Source organism: Megachile rotundata, chromosome 8 (genome assembly GCF_050947335.1).
Source record: "Megachile rotundata isolate GNS110a chromosome 8, iyMegRotu1, whole genome shotgun sequence".
Classification (NCBI taxonomy): domain Eukaryota; kingdom Metazoa; phylum Arthropoda; class Insecta; order Hymenoptera; family Megachilidae; genus Megachile; species Megachile rotundata.
The window spans coordinates 4,728,213-4,743,284 of record NC_134990.1 but is presented as its reverse complement, the minus strand read 5'-3'; the positions used below and the strand labels follow the sequence as shown (position 1 = coordinate 4,743,284).

Sequence of the window (15,072 nt, the reverse complement as noted above, 5' to 3'; positions counted from 1 at the left end):
TATTCACTGTTACCTAAAAAAATGAAGCAAGTAGTAAAACCAAGCAATACTCCGGCACGAATAGAAAGCTGCAGATAAAAGGCTATTACTAAGATTAAGGGTTCTGGCAACCAGCTGTGAATAATAATAAATTGAAAATACTCGATAGAAAGTAACGTCTCCTTGTTTTTAATCAGAAACTTATTGATCTGAACCTGTACAAAGTATCTGGAGATACAAAGAAGGTATATTATTGTATAGACAGAAACTTATATTGAGGTCTAATCTTCTCACTGTGCTGCTGTATTCGGAAACTGGCAACAGGAATGAAAACATAACACAAATTGCAAATTTAGATTATCACAACGTAGCGCGGGGTAATTAACAGACGAATAAATTATGATAAAAGCGAAATCATGAAGATCAGTTCTGACGAAGGTGATAATAAAATTTGATGAGGTGTTAAAACGATTTGAGCAGTTTTAGTTTAGCTTGCAATAACAATGCTGCAAACATCACAATCGTTAAGTAAGATTTAATTTTGATTGAAATTTCATTTTTAATTTCGTTAAAGAATGATGGATGCTATCGAAAATTGCTTCCAGATTATTTTATATGTCGTATAACCTTGTTGAAAGCTTATCAACTTCGCCTAATACTTCGCTGGTATATCTACGTGATCGATCGAGATAATTATTTCTCGTTTAAGCTAATTAACCTTTCGTCGGGATAGCAGATTAAATTGATTTACATTCAGCTATGTCGAACAATTTTGTTCTTCATTTTCGAATAGACAGATATCGATGTCGCGCTTTTTGAAATTTTCAAAAATTTTCAAAAATTATTGAAAATTTATAATAATAAATTTGAATTATTATTGTTTAGAAATTTTTTATGTTGCACTTATGTACAATTTAAGCACCTAAATGCGTATTTCCACTCTTGTTTATGAGATAAGAAATTATTTCTTGCAAATATAAAATATAAAATGCATAATTCATATTAAATTCATATACTGTACAAAAGTATACTGAAAACATGATAGCTTTGAATTTGGAGATTTGAAAATTTAGAAAATTTGAGTACGAGATAGTTTGAAAATTGGAAGCTTTAGAAATTTAAATATTTAAGAACTTGGAATTTGAAAATTTGGAAATTCGGAGACTTGAAAACTTAGATATGCCATGCAAAAACTGTTGTAACATGCCCGTTAGAAAATCAGTGGCTTGGCAGTCGCTTGGATAAACTAACAGGTTCGTTTCGCTGATTATGCTCATCCACATGCTCTAACCAATGTTCGATTTGTCGAAGTAATCATGTGTTTTGTTCTGCCCACACGTGATTGTTATGAAAACTCGTAGTATCGTCTCTAGTAAACGCAGCTTTATCGGTAAATAAAATGTGCAAAATAAACTGTGGATTTAGTGCATTTTATACAAACATCCACTGCTAAAACTCTACTCGTGATAGACAACCGGGAGGAATAGGGGCTTACACTCGTTGAATATGGTATGCGAACAGCTGATCGTGAAGAATTCTTCACATGGCAGGTTGATTGATTCCTGGTGCTTCTGAAATTCTTCTCGTAGCTGTTTCTGGATTTTCTCAACCACACTTAGGACGTGGACCTCCATATCCAAAGTCAAAACAAACCTCGGTCTCTCTGAGCCTTACTATAGTGTTTTAAATAAACCGGCAGGAAAACATTTATAACGACTCTGGAACCTAGGTTCAGATGTTAAAAGCGCTCGTGAGGTAAAGAGCGGCTTTTACCTACTGAACGACTCGTTTTCGCAAATAACTAAATATAAAGAATGTGAGATTCGTGTGGTGCGTGGTTAAGGAGTGAAATCCACAGGTCAATATCTTTCAATAACAAAATTTATTCAATAAAACGATAAGAAAAATGAAGTTAACATGTAACAATAACAATAACAACAAAAATAATGAAAAATATATAGATTATAAATGATTAATTAGAACAAAAGAAACTAAATAGATATAATATTAATAATAGAAATAATAGAACTCGGCAAATTAAACAGTACGTAATAGATAATTGAGAATTTAACAAAATGAAACTCGCTAGTTAATACTTTATGTTGAATCGTACCTAAGTTTGATCTTTGATAAAGCTAACTTCGCTTTTATAAAATTAACTAAATTTGATATTCCACATATATATTTGATTTTCGTCTTTGAAGTTATCGCAATGACAAAATTTAATTTGATTTGTACGGTTGTAATTTATATAAATGTTCTTTGACGAAATTAAATAATATTAACGCTTTATAGTCTACCGCAGCGAGGAATCCGACCTAAGTGTGATTCTCTAAGTGTACCTAAATACGTTTTCGCAAAATTAAACAGTTTTTATCTATTATCTAACGCGGTGTAGTCGACTACGGAAAAATACGCTAAAGACAGAACAATATTCTTTTATTAACTCAACTTCTAAAATTTGTCTAAAGTTAATGAATTTTCTCGGAACAATTACTCTTTTATAATTTGACTCGACAACTAGTTGTCCATGGCCCTTTTTGTCAGAGCGCACACTGACACCCAAAACCAGGTCGCTTAATTGGGGAGCCTGTTGTTCACTAGCTGCTAAAACAACCCAGCGACCAAGTAACCGAATGGCGTATACCCGCTTTACCAATCAAGTATCAAGAATCTTTTTGGCTCTTTGATACCGGAAACTGTTCCGGTTATGTTTATCTAGGAGACTTCTAACGCGTTCGACTTCGAAAATTGTTCTGCTGCTTAGCCGGGTTTTGCTCGGCCTTTTATACTCGTAGGTTTGCTGAATTCCTGGAATTTATAAATTTTCGTATAAATCCGTTATTGGACATTAATTGTGAAATCGAATGATTTAATTATATTTTTAACGTCTTCGATACTAAAATAATAGTATAATGGTGTTTTAGTGAAAAATACATTTTCTGTCCTTTTCTATGAACTGCGCACAAATTCTACAAGAGCCGAGTTTATTTCGATTTACAGCTTTTTAGTTTAAGGAATGTAAGACGAGGTAGAAAATGATTGTAACGCTAATTAAGTTCGATTTCAAAGAATACTACATATTTTCTATAAGCTGATTCCGTGGGCGAAGTAATGTCCTAGAGAGAAGAATGTCCTCCAAAGGTCTCTAACCGAATGCCCTCTTCCCGTTCCGCGAGGTTTCCTAGTCCCCGCGAAACTTGAGGCCCCAGGGTTGTTTTATGGTCCGGATGTCACAGCGTCAGGCCTTTACCCCATGGAGGTCGTTGTAGGACGGCAATGTGCTCGTCGTCCCTGCTTTATTAGAGTCGGTCACTGGGAATTTTCTAACAGGAAATAATTTTGGTTCCGGCTATGAATAGTATAGTACTGGTTGATTTTATGTGTATTAATTTAGTTAATTAATAAATTTAATGTCTAATGATGCTGTAAATAGAAATTGTATCTCTATCCTTTTCTAGGATTAGCGCTGATTCCAAGAATTTCGAGGCGTCGTCGTAGTACGTAGCGTCATGGAAATTTCCATAGAGAACATATACGTTTATTCGAATAAAATAAAATAATACATAAATCTTGTTTTAAATAACTAACTTAATAATTGTTTGATTCTAAAGAATATATAACTTAATTTTAACTCAAAATATCATAATAATACAATAATAATTGTAAATTAAGAATATATGTATATCTATATGTACTAGTTACCGACGGTCGAACTTGATACATAGAATCGGTATATAATATATTGCTGTCGGTAACAGCTAATCGCTGTCGATAATTGATTTGGGGTGTGGTACTGTACAAAAAAAAAAGTTCCCGCGGGATGTTACACATTGATAAAGATTCGTAAACAATACAATAAATAGTATTTTGTAGTTCGAATATTTTTTCTTATAAAATTTTCATACGGTTTTGTTTTTAGTGGTCATACAGGAACGCATTTCTGTCATTTCTTGATTAGATTGATAGGATGTGACCAATTCATTTGAAAGTTTTGAAATATTTCTAGTAAGTTCTCAATAATCGCATTAGCACTAACATTTTTCTATTTAATTTGATAATTCGCTATGAAATGTGTAAAAAAATTTTATGTAAAATACAGTAAAAGAAATAATGAGATACCCTCTTATTTGTATATCGAAACTGATTAGCAGAAACAAGTAAGGTGACCACTATAATTTAAACAGAAAATTGAAAATTTGAACCTTAGTGTAGCATTTTAAATAAACGTAGGGAAACGTTGATGAAGTTTAGTAAACAATACCTACATGAAATAGTATTTTGCGATTTATATATTTTTCCTTATAAAGTTTTCGTGCAGTTTTAATGCTTTTAATGACAACACTGTACATGAACACATGTATGTCATTTCTGGATTGTAAGAATATGTTATAGTGATTTCTTTCAAAGTTTGGAAATATTTCTTTTTTAGAAATAAAACAACTGAATATTCACACAATATTATGTTATGAATACGATTATAATTAACATAATATCGTTTGACCATGACTAACGCTCTCCACATTGAACTTTGCTCTTTCGAATGAGCTTCATGGCACTCCAATACTTTTCTTATTAAGAACGAAGAGTTTCACACCGCAAACCCATATCTCATAATTTTGCCACTCCACTTTATTGTAAAACAGCGGGATGTTCCTGTTAAACATCAGTTGATTACTTCTCTGCCTTTCTAACAACCATTTTATCGCGATTCTGTGGTGTGGTTACTGTAACACCTCTGGGTTTCCACATTCGCACGTAAGCTTCGCCTTCGTAAACAAATCACGACAGGGTGTTTCCTTGAGGGTAAAGAAAAGAGGAGAGTAGAACGGAATTCGAAAAGATTGCGGTACGGTGATAGCGTGAAAAGCCGAGTGTAACTAGCAGAAAATCCCGTGCTTGTTCGTTGGACGACTCAGCAAGGGAACAGGAAGTAGGAATAATCGAGAGGAAGGTAAACGAACCGGGCCAGCATCGCGTTTTCCGCTCCGTAGTTTCTGGTCGAGCGTTGCTTTAATAGCAGCCACGTATTTCATCTGGTGGATACTGAATAGCCAAGTTCAACACATCTGCTATAGACAATACATACAAGACAATAAAAACAAGAAGAGCAAACGTTTATTGAGTAGATCATACATGTAAAACACTAAATTTGTGCAACAATATGACGGGTTTCAGATTTCTTATTTTAAATTACGAAAATTATCAAGGCTTTGTCAAAATGTTCATGGGCATAAAGAATCATTGTATAAGCTAGTTTACATATTATACATTATTTATTTATTTTTATAGTGTAGATTCAATTTAAATGTAAATGGTCATTAAACGTACGTAAATGTAGGGTTAGAAACAGTAAATTAGAAACTGTAAATAATTCTTGATGTTTATTACAAAGCGTATGATTTTATTTAAATTATTGCCTTTCTAACTTCAATTCTATTTTTCTCCTTATTTATTATTAATTTTTATTAGGCGTTTAAGGTAAATGCCCCAGTAATTAAATGACTAAGGAAACAAATAAGTGAAAGTTTTTTATATTTTCTTTTACATTTGTAAAAGAAAACGTTCTAAATGTAAATGTTTTCTCTTTATTTAAGGCAAATAAACAATATTAATAACATGTCCTAGCTAGCAATTATTACTATATCGACGATATCAAATAAATATTAATTCAATACATAAAATAATATAACAAAAAAGAACAGAAATAAAATTCCCACCACAAAATCTTTAAAACGTATTTTTTACCCGAGCTACGACAGCTCGAATCACGGGTCATCTCACCCGGACAGTTCGGATTAGATGGCTTTATGCATGCGATGCAATTTATCTTTTTTATGAAAGAGCGTATTATTAGTTTTGTATTTTACTTTCACAATTTCGTAAGTATTTTACGTCTGAAATCTAATATATATTTTTCATACGTATTTCTGTACTTTTCCTTGACTTTACAACTTTATATGTATTTCATTTTGCAAATATGTATTTTATTCGTCCATTAAATTGATACCATTTTGTTTTTTAAAAAGTGTGCAGTCTATGACTTGTCCAATTTATAGTAAAAAATTGTTTATTTTCTTATTTATGAACACACGCGTTTATTGTCATTTTTCTGCAAAAATGTTTCATATATATTTAATTTTTAATACATACATTTTCTTTTATTCATTTATTTATTAAATTGATAATATACTAATTATATTCTAAAAAGGAAGCTGTCATTCCACGATTTAACCTATGCCTATAGAGCAAAAAGTTTGCTTATTTTTCTGCACAACGGTTGAAACAATTTTGTGGAAGCTTCTGTTAACATTTTGTAGCGTCTCAGCAAATTTCTAGACAAGTTTTAAAGTTACTGGCTACCAGAGAGCACTGCAGGATGGAAAAGTATTTCAATTGTGTTGAAAATAAGTATCTAGAATTTTCTGGAACTAATGTCTTTAAGTTTGGAATAACTCCCCTTTCTTCTTCCGCAGTGGATACATAATATTTTGTATCCTGACGACTCAAAATATTCATTTACCTTTAATCTTTCGGCTTATAATGTCAAGTTAGACTGTTGACTCACGTTGCAGTACAAATGTGACGCACCTAAATCGTATTTGCATAAAGAGTTTTGAGTTCGATACTAATTGGAATCTGTACAACTGAAGATCATTAAATCTAAAATATACCTAACATTTTAATGTTCTTTATTTATCGGAAGACTGTAATATTACTCAGATAGTTCTAACTGACGCAATTGTCGAAAAACTTCTAGTTAAGGGATTAACATCCAGATACCTCAGGTTGCGTACACTTTCCAGACTACACCCTGTTATGATCCCTTATAAAAAATTTATCATCATAAAATATAACAATAATGAATCAGAAATCGTAACAGTAGAGGAATTGGAAACAACTATAGTAAGGTGAAGTGGGATAAGTGCAGACCGGTTTTTGTAAAGTTGGTATTTAAACGTAAGTATTTTCCGTCTGCTACGTTAAATACTTAACACTATCGATATCGAACACTTTGCACAATTACTACTATTTAATTAATATTAACTAGGACCTTAATTTTCCTTGTACATTTTGATTTTGATAGGAAATTCTCTGCTATAAAATGTCAACTACTCTGCACTTTCCCCGAAAATGGGGTAAGAGCGTGACTTGAAGTTAAATACTTTGAAACTTTATTTCATGCGCAATGGGGCAAGAGCAAAATTATTAACAAATATGTTATAAAATGCTTTTTACTGCATTATGCAAGTACTCTATACTGTAAACAAGTACTCTTAGCTGAAATATAAAAGGGGATATAATGAAACAAAACAAGGAAACAAACATACTAAATGGAGAAATTTCGCTCATATTGTAATAAAAATAGCCTGTGTACGCACTTGCCCCGTTTACGAACTTACCCCACCTTAATTATTTACAGAACACTAGTTCTGAAGGCAATCGGAATAATAAAAATGAAGAAGGTGATTGCTAAATCTTTCTAGTTATTGCCAGAATATTACTTCCTACATACAAAAGCCTGATATATCACAAAGTCTTATAAAAAATATATGTCCAATCATAGCCCAATAAAGTATATCACCTTTCGCAATATTTACCTGACCATAAAGATAAAAAATCGAAGAGAGATCTTGCTTTTTTGCTTACGGAATTTTGCTGTCAATAAATCTTGGGATCAAACTCACAGGAACCACTTTCACCTTTCTCCACTTATACGTATGAATTTGATCCGAAGACACGCGAAAGGTTTCGCAAAGGTAAAACGGGGCCAACAGGCTTAGGTGAGCGAGAATGATACTCGCGTTAACACGCGCAAATTTCCGAGACGCTGACGAGGCTTCGTCGTCTCTGGTTACCAGATTAAAGTGATTGCCCCGGTGTATATGAGTAAGAGGATTTACGGATCATTCTGTCGAGTAAACTTCAGCGTAGAAACCTGTGTTGGTAATCACGGAATGTCACGACTCTACACCTTCGGGCTTGCTCTGTTTCCGCCATTGTCTCGCATCTGTCACTGACAAACAATGTTAATTCCTTTTTCGCCAACGATTCATGCTTATTGATTAGAAGGCGAGGTTTAACCGTCGTTTCTATAAGCTTTACGCCTACGTGGTCACATCCTGAATACGGGTATAATGTTCATTTTTGGCGGTGGTATGTTCATGAAAATATTGATACTTATGCTTAAATAGTACTAGTAGGTCTACTAACATACTAATCCACTAGTGTATTTAAAATTCTACTTACTGTGTACGTACATACTTTACTTCTGATATCAGTTTCACTTAGACTAATGTATGAACTGCGAACTATGATTCATGATTCCTTCATGATGCGGAGTTGATGTACCGTTTGCGGCAATTTTAGAAATTTTCACGCGATTTAATAATACATAACTGAAGAAACAATATGTACATAAGTGTATTAGCTAGTGATCTATGCACCATGTGCCTTACATAAAATCGAATGTGTCTTTAAAATTGAGTGTACCCACTGTAAACATACAGGTAGAATAAGAATGAGATGTAGAGATTTTATAGTCGTTTCAAACGATTAAACGTGTCTAAAACTATCGAAAACGATACTAATCACGATTATTTTTGATTTCGCAACGATTAACGTCAATGACGATCAAGTATTGTCAACGATGAATCATAAAGCTTTTAACGTGGTTTCAGTCGATTCTATGTGTCAAAAATGGTCGAAAACGATACCAAAATACGGTTTTTGGTACTGTATTTTGGTACTGATATACAGGTTACTGTCGTCAGGTCGTCGCCAAAATCTATAAAGCAAATTTAGAGTATTTCATGTGTCTACTTTCAAAATTTCACGTGAAAAGACCCAATATTATAGCCTGTAGCGTGGTACAAACAAACAAATGCAAATCAAGTCGTCTCAAGAGCCTCACTAGGTTCAATATATCAATGTACTTTAAAATATAGAAAATCTAAATTAAGTAGTTTAGCAACGAAGAAATCAAATTCAACAATGTTTTGAATATAAATCTTTAGATCACTCTAACTGTAGTAGAAAATCATTATTATATTATCATGGGAGATTATTTTGACCATTTTATATTTCAAAAATGCAATGTAAAATGCCACCAGTTTAAAAAGACCATCTTTACCGTCTTTAAGTAACTTTTCATTTGTAACAACTTCTAAAATTAAAAGTATTTAAATCTGCTAGTCAAAATTATTGTAGCAGTCAATTAATTGCAATTGTTTATTAATAAGTCGTACACAGAACACAAAAATAATATCAACTGACAATATCCGTTTTACCATTTTTCAGTAGCAATAAATTTTGCTTTCTGTTTTTCTCTGATTATTTTTTTCTAATTTTATTATTGCACCCTTTCTTGTCCTGTGTTTCCTTTTCTCCTCTTTTTCTTTCTCTTTTTGTCTTGATATTTTTCGCCACTGAAATTGCGTCTGCAGTATTTTATACGAAACCTATTATCTTATTATATGGTCATTAAGTACCTATTATATGCTTATTAAATATAAGTAATTTATTCTTCAGAAAAAATGAAACATTTGAAAATTTAAAAAATTATAAGTTTAGAAATTTATATTTAGGGTATCTTATAAGTCTACCTTCAAAATTTTATCCCAAAAGTCCAAAAATTGCGGTCTATGACGTCGTGCAAATGATCAATGCAGATCTCTAATTTCGGTATTCTAATTTCGGTAAATATGACGCGATATAAAATTCTGATCACCTATTTCTCATTTATTTACGGTATAAAACGAGTTAACAAACACTAATAATGACAAACAATGTATTTCAATGATAAGGTTCATTTGAATATAGCATTGAATGTAAATGGTAGACCTTTGATCAATAATGACTCGATGGAAATATCTAGTCCTTGAGTGCACCATTATAAGTACTAATTTAAGGTTAATGCGTCAGTTGATCATTGTGGTCTTCACCGGATTAACTTCCGTATATGCTATTTTGCAAAGTACATTTAGACCTCTTAACTGTAATCCAGGAATATACGATGAAACAGTTGAGATTAAAATAGACTGAAAATTGCTCTTTAAATTCTATTTTTAATAGACTTCTCTAGACGTTTATTTTGTATCTTTTAATTTTCTATTTGCCCTTAACTCTAGAAATAGTCCAAAATATTTGAACTTTTTTCTGGTCTTATGCGCGGGAAAAGCAACTTCTTTCAAACCCAAAATAGAATATCGAAGAAGTTGTATTAATAACGCAACCTGTTAATTGATTATATTGGTTCTTTTGCTATATTCTCAATCCATTTGCATTTTTTGGAAGTTATTGTACGAAATTACGTGGAAAGAATAAAAATCATTCCTCTTTTGTTTGTTAAAATAAATAAAGCGAAATTACATTTGTTAAATAAACATAAGTATATCGATATAATTTCAGATATAGCAAGTAAATCTGTAAGAATATCGAGATAACTGTCTTATTAAAATTATTTGGATATAATAATATATTTAAAAAGATATTCATTTATATTTAAAATAAGTGCTTCAAAATACTTTTCCAAATATTGTGAATTTTTAGCAGTATCTAAAAATTTCGCTAGTCATGAAAATCTAATTTTATTGCAATAGTAACAAGTTCACATAGAAAAAACTATAATTCCATAAAACATTGCTTAGTCTTTAAATTATTAAAAATATCACACAACTCTTGACAAAAATGAAAATAATATGGCTTTTCACTGAAAATTAAAAGAAAGAAATTTTCTAGCAATAGCTATTGAAAATTCATCATTCAGAGTAATAGATTGGATCAAATAATTTCTAATCTTCTTGATATTATTAATTGAAGACTGAAATCATATGCTTATTTATCTTTCGCTGTGTACCCATAAATGACATGAAGACAGTTTTTCTTCAAACAAATTACATGTTATTTAAAATTATAATATTAAAAATTATGTTATTTAAAATTATAACATTATACATAACTAATTATAATACTATTTGCTATATAATATTATTATACTTGTTGAATACAGGAACGCTTGAATATTTCGTTTAGTTTATTAATTACCGATGTTTATTAATTTGTCGCGATTTTATATTATATATTAATTTAAGTTATGAGGACGCTTGTGAAGGATGCGTAGGAATAACGAATCGAAGCGTGAGGCATCAAAATTGTTAATTGTTAATTGTTAATTGTTTATAATTTATTGTTAATTTATAGACTGGTAGGCGATCTCTTTGCGTGCACGAGGGCGCTTTATGCGACTCTGGGGCCGATAAGCCATGGCTAGGGGGGGGGCGTAAACAACGTCCCTCTGAGGCCTCCATGAAGCCCCGTGAGGGAGATGCCTTGCATCTCCTGTTGTGAGGGCCAATGGACGGAAATTATTTCGGTAATTTTACGAGACGTACAGGCTAACCTAAGAGCAAAGCCACCAGGATTTCGAATCGTTTTCGGATCGATATCGTCCGTAGTGGGGGTAGGACCACGGACTCAGCGGGGTCCGTGCCGCTACGGATCGAGGCGCTTTTATCATTCGCTCGATAGCCGCCTCGCAATTCGGTCGATACTTACGCCCTTACTTGTTTCATTGAATTTGTTGACAAAAATCAATCCGAAATTAATTTTCTTTTGTTAATTCGCGATTTATTATTAATTGAAATATCGCGTTCCTCATTTTGCCGATTATTGATTATTTCTCGATTATTTCGTATTATTTAACATTATATATTATTGAATATATTTATATTTATTATATATATTGTTTATTTATTATATATCGTTACTTATTGCGTTCATATATCGTGTACTCATTGTTATTATATAGTATACCCTTTGTTTCGAGAATGAATAATTTAATTAATCCCAATTCTATTTGTTATCTTCTGTTATTTCCTTACGTTTTTAACAATACTGTTTACAATATTATTATATAAGGTGATGTGGGGTAAGTTCATAAACGGGGCAAGTGTGTACACAGGCTATTTTGATTACAAGATGAGCGTTTCTCCATTTAGTATGTTTGTTTCCTTGTTTTGTTTCATTATATCCCCTTTTATATTTCAACTAAGAGTACTTGTTTGCAGTATAGAGTACTTGCATAATGCAGTAAAAAACATTTTATAGTAGATTTGTTAATAATTTTGCTCTTGCCCCATTGCGCATGAAATAAAGTTTCAAAGTATTTAACTTCAAGTCATGCTCTTACCCCATTTTCAGGGAAAGTGCAGAGTAGTTGACATTTTAAACAATTTCCTGTCAAAATCAAAATGTACGAGGAAAATTAAGGTCCTAGTTAATATTAATTAAATAGTAGTAATTGTGCAAAGTGTTCGATATCGACAGCGTTAAGTATTTACATAGCTGACTGACAATACTTACGTTTAAATACCAACTTTACAAAAACTGGTCTGCACTTACCCCACTTCAGCTTAGTATTGTATTACTATTTATAATTGTCATTCTAGGTGAAATAATATCGACACAACCTGTGGCGCTACATCACATTCTATTATGTAGAAGATATGTAGTCAAAATGTTCCGTAATTATTTTTATATGAATATAAAGTTGTCAGTTTTTCAAGTTAAAAAAAAAATAAACCTTGAAATATTCCTAAAATGTATTAGAAATGTTCTTAAATAAATAGTATCCATTGCTATATAATTAGAATGAAAAAAATTAACAATTAAAAGAAAAAAAAATATAAGTTCAGGCGGGATCAAACCTGCGTTAAAAAAACTATGCAGGTGATTTACGAGTCAGACGCCTTTTTTTTTTAAAAGTTCATTTATTCAATAAGCCAACAATTACATAAAATTAGGTTACATAAAATGAACAAAAAATATAACAGTTATATTTCTTTGGATTAGCGACTAATGCGCTTTACGACTTAAATTATTTGGGTGCGTGTGGGTTTTAATGGTATCCTAGAAGGATAATTGTTTGTTTATTTATTCTTTGGGGCACCTAGCCGTGTTTTATTTATACGAGTCAGACGCCTTAACCGCTTCGCCACCAACGTCGTTGGAAGATCTTCAAACATTTAAGTATATAAAGAACGTATCATAAAACTAATTAATTAAGTTAATTTCATTGTTGTAATCCATAAATCAATTGTGTGAACGTGAATCCTCTTAAAATTACTTAATGCGTCTTTTATGGGAAAATGACATAAAAATTCAAAGCAAAAGTTTGCTATTCGCGCGAAAAAAACGGTTTTTGATTTTTTTAACTACAACGCATCTCGCCGAAAAATCTGAAAAAATTAGAGAATAATAATTGTACTAATATCTAACTACCACACTAATATAAAAGTAGTGCTCCGACATCTTCACTAAAAAGTCGCATTTTTTCATATTTTTTTTTTCGGTTTTTGATTTTTCACAACTACAATTTGCGATCAAAAAATCTGAAAAATTTTTATATGCGCTATCTGGACCTCAATGTTTTAGAATTTTTTCAGAATTTTTGTACGAAATTAAATAGGCAAAAAGGGCTAAAAACCGGAATTTCGTTTTTTCTACCTCCACGGATGAGATAAGGGGTTGAATCTTGGTGTGAGATGTTTTTTTTTTTAATATGCTACCGACTGACGAATTGGGTTTCTGATTCGACTCAAGGGCACATTTGACTACCTTATCCGGCTATACCCTTTTATTTACTGCATGCATTTACTAGTCATACATGTACATATTTAATAATGTTCGACATAAATATCTCAGAAATATGAAAGTCCTGTGGGGAACAGTTTACTCGGTACAGTAATCCAACTTCCTGCACTGATACCCATACCGGTATTAAATTTGTTAATGAATCCTTACTAAAATATATTTAAAGGGAAGGTGCTTCATCTCAAGACCTTAAAGTTTCTTCAAAGTTTCCTTCATTTTCTGTTTTATTATATTACTTGAATGAAAATAATGCGCAAAATTATCAACAAATATCTCATATCAACAACTTCGATACAAATATCTTACAAATGTTTTATTCCACCGTGTCTTCAAAGTTCCACATTTTTGTTATATATTTGTAACATATTTTTACAAAATATGATTTATTAAATAGACATTTATAGCCGTAAATTAATTACTACATTACATTGAACGATTAAAACTCACTACATATTTTCTATTACTACATAATAGAGCATCAAATGCAGCATCAAATATTGTGTAAAAAGATATATGAGAGGTATAACATAAAATTAACAGTTACTGAGGTATTTAATTTATTTTGGTTATTTATTTCTTGTATTACAAAGTAGATTTAGTAAATTATGTGAAGCAGCATTGTTTATCATACAGTCCTGGACAAAAAGATAGCATATGTGTGCTATCTTTAACTTCTTGAAAACTACTTAGAATTTTTTAATGTAATACATACCATTCTAATTGTTACATGACAGAGAGAAGGAACTTCTTAGTAAATATGGTTGATCTTGCTAGCTTTCTGAGCAAGCAGAAGAAATATACAAATACTGCCGGCGAAATGATAGCATATTCACAAAATTTATACATATATTTTCACAAAAGAGAAAGTTACATTGCAATTAATACAAAGTTAATAATGATATGGTAATAATAATAATTCGTCTTTATTTTCTATAATATTATTTCGAGTACCCGCTTTGGGAAGGATTTGTATAACTTTTTAATTGTATTTTGTGGCAAATTATCCCAGTCTATCTTTATAGCTTCTTTTAATTGTTTAATATTATCATACTGTTTTCCATTCTTATATACAGCACGTGCTAGTTCTCCCCAATAATTCTCAATAATATTCAGGTCCAGGGAGCGTGCGGGCAACGGTAAAACCGATTCGTTTTCTCTTTGAAAAAATTGTTCTTCGACTTTAATTCGGAGAATTGCAGCATTGCCATGTTGAAAAATAAATTTATCATTGGTAATTCGTAGTGCGTGTTCATTAATTTGTTTTGAGATTAAATTTATATATTTTTGAGAATTCATTTTTCCTTCAAGAAACTGTACATTTGTTTTGCCTTTGTATCCATTCCATTTAAATTCCAGTCAGGATCTATACACGACTCCCACCCATTTGTCTTCGAAAAAATGAAAACGAATTTTTTTTTACTGACATTTTCATTTTACTAC

The 15,072-nt window shown here is 31.5% G+C and overlaps 1 protein-coding gene across 1 annotated transcript in view; it reads right to left on the bottom strand.

Moving 5' to 3' along the window:
- LOC100877022 (uncharacterized) overlaps positions 1-7,859 on the bottom strand; it is a 286,611-nt gene extending 278,752 nt beyond the window's left edge. The window contains exon 1 of the mRNA XM_076534881.1: positions 7,630-7,859. The gene's annotated coding sequence lies outside the window, so the exon portion shown is untranslated. The remainder of the gene's footprint in view (positions 1-7,629) is intronic.
- Between the last annotated feature and the right edge of the window lie 7,213 nt (positions 7,860-15,072).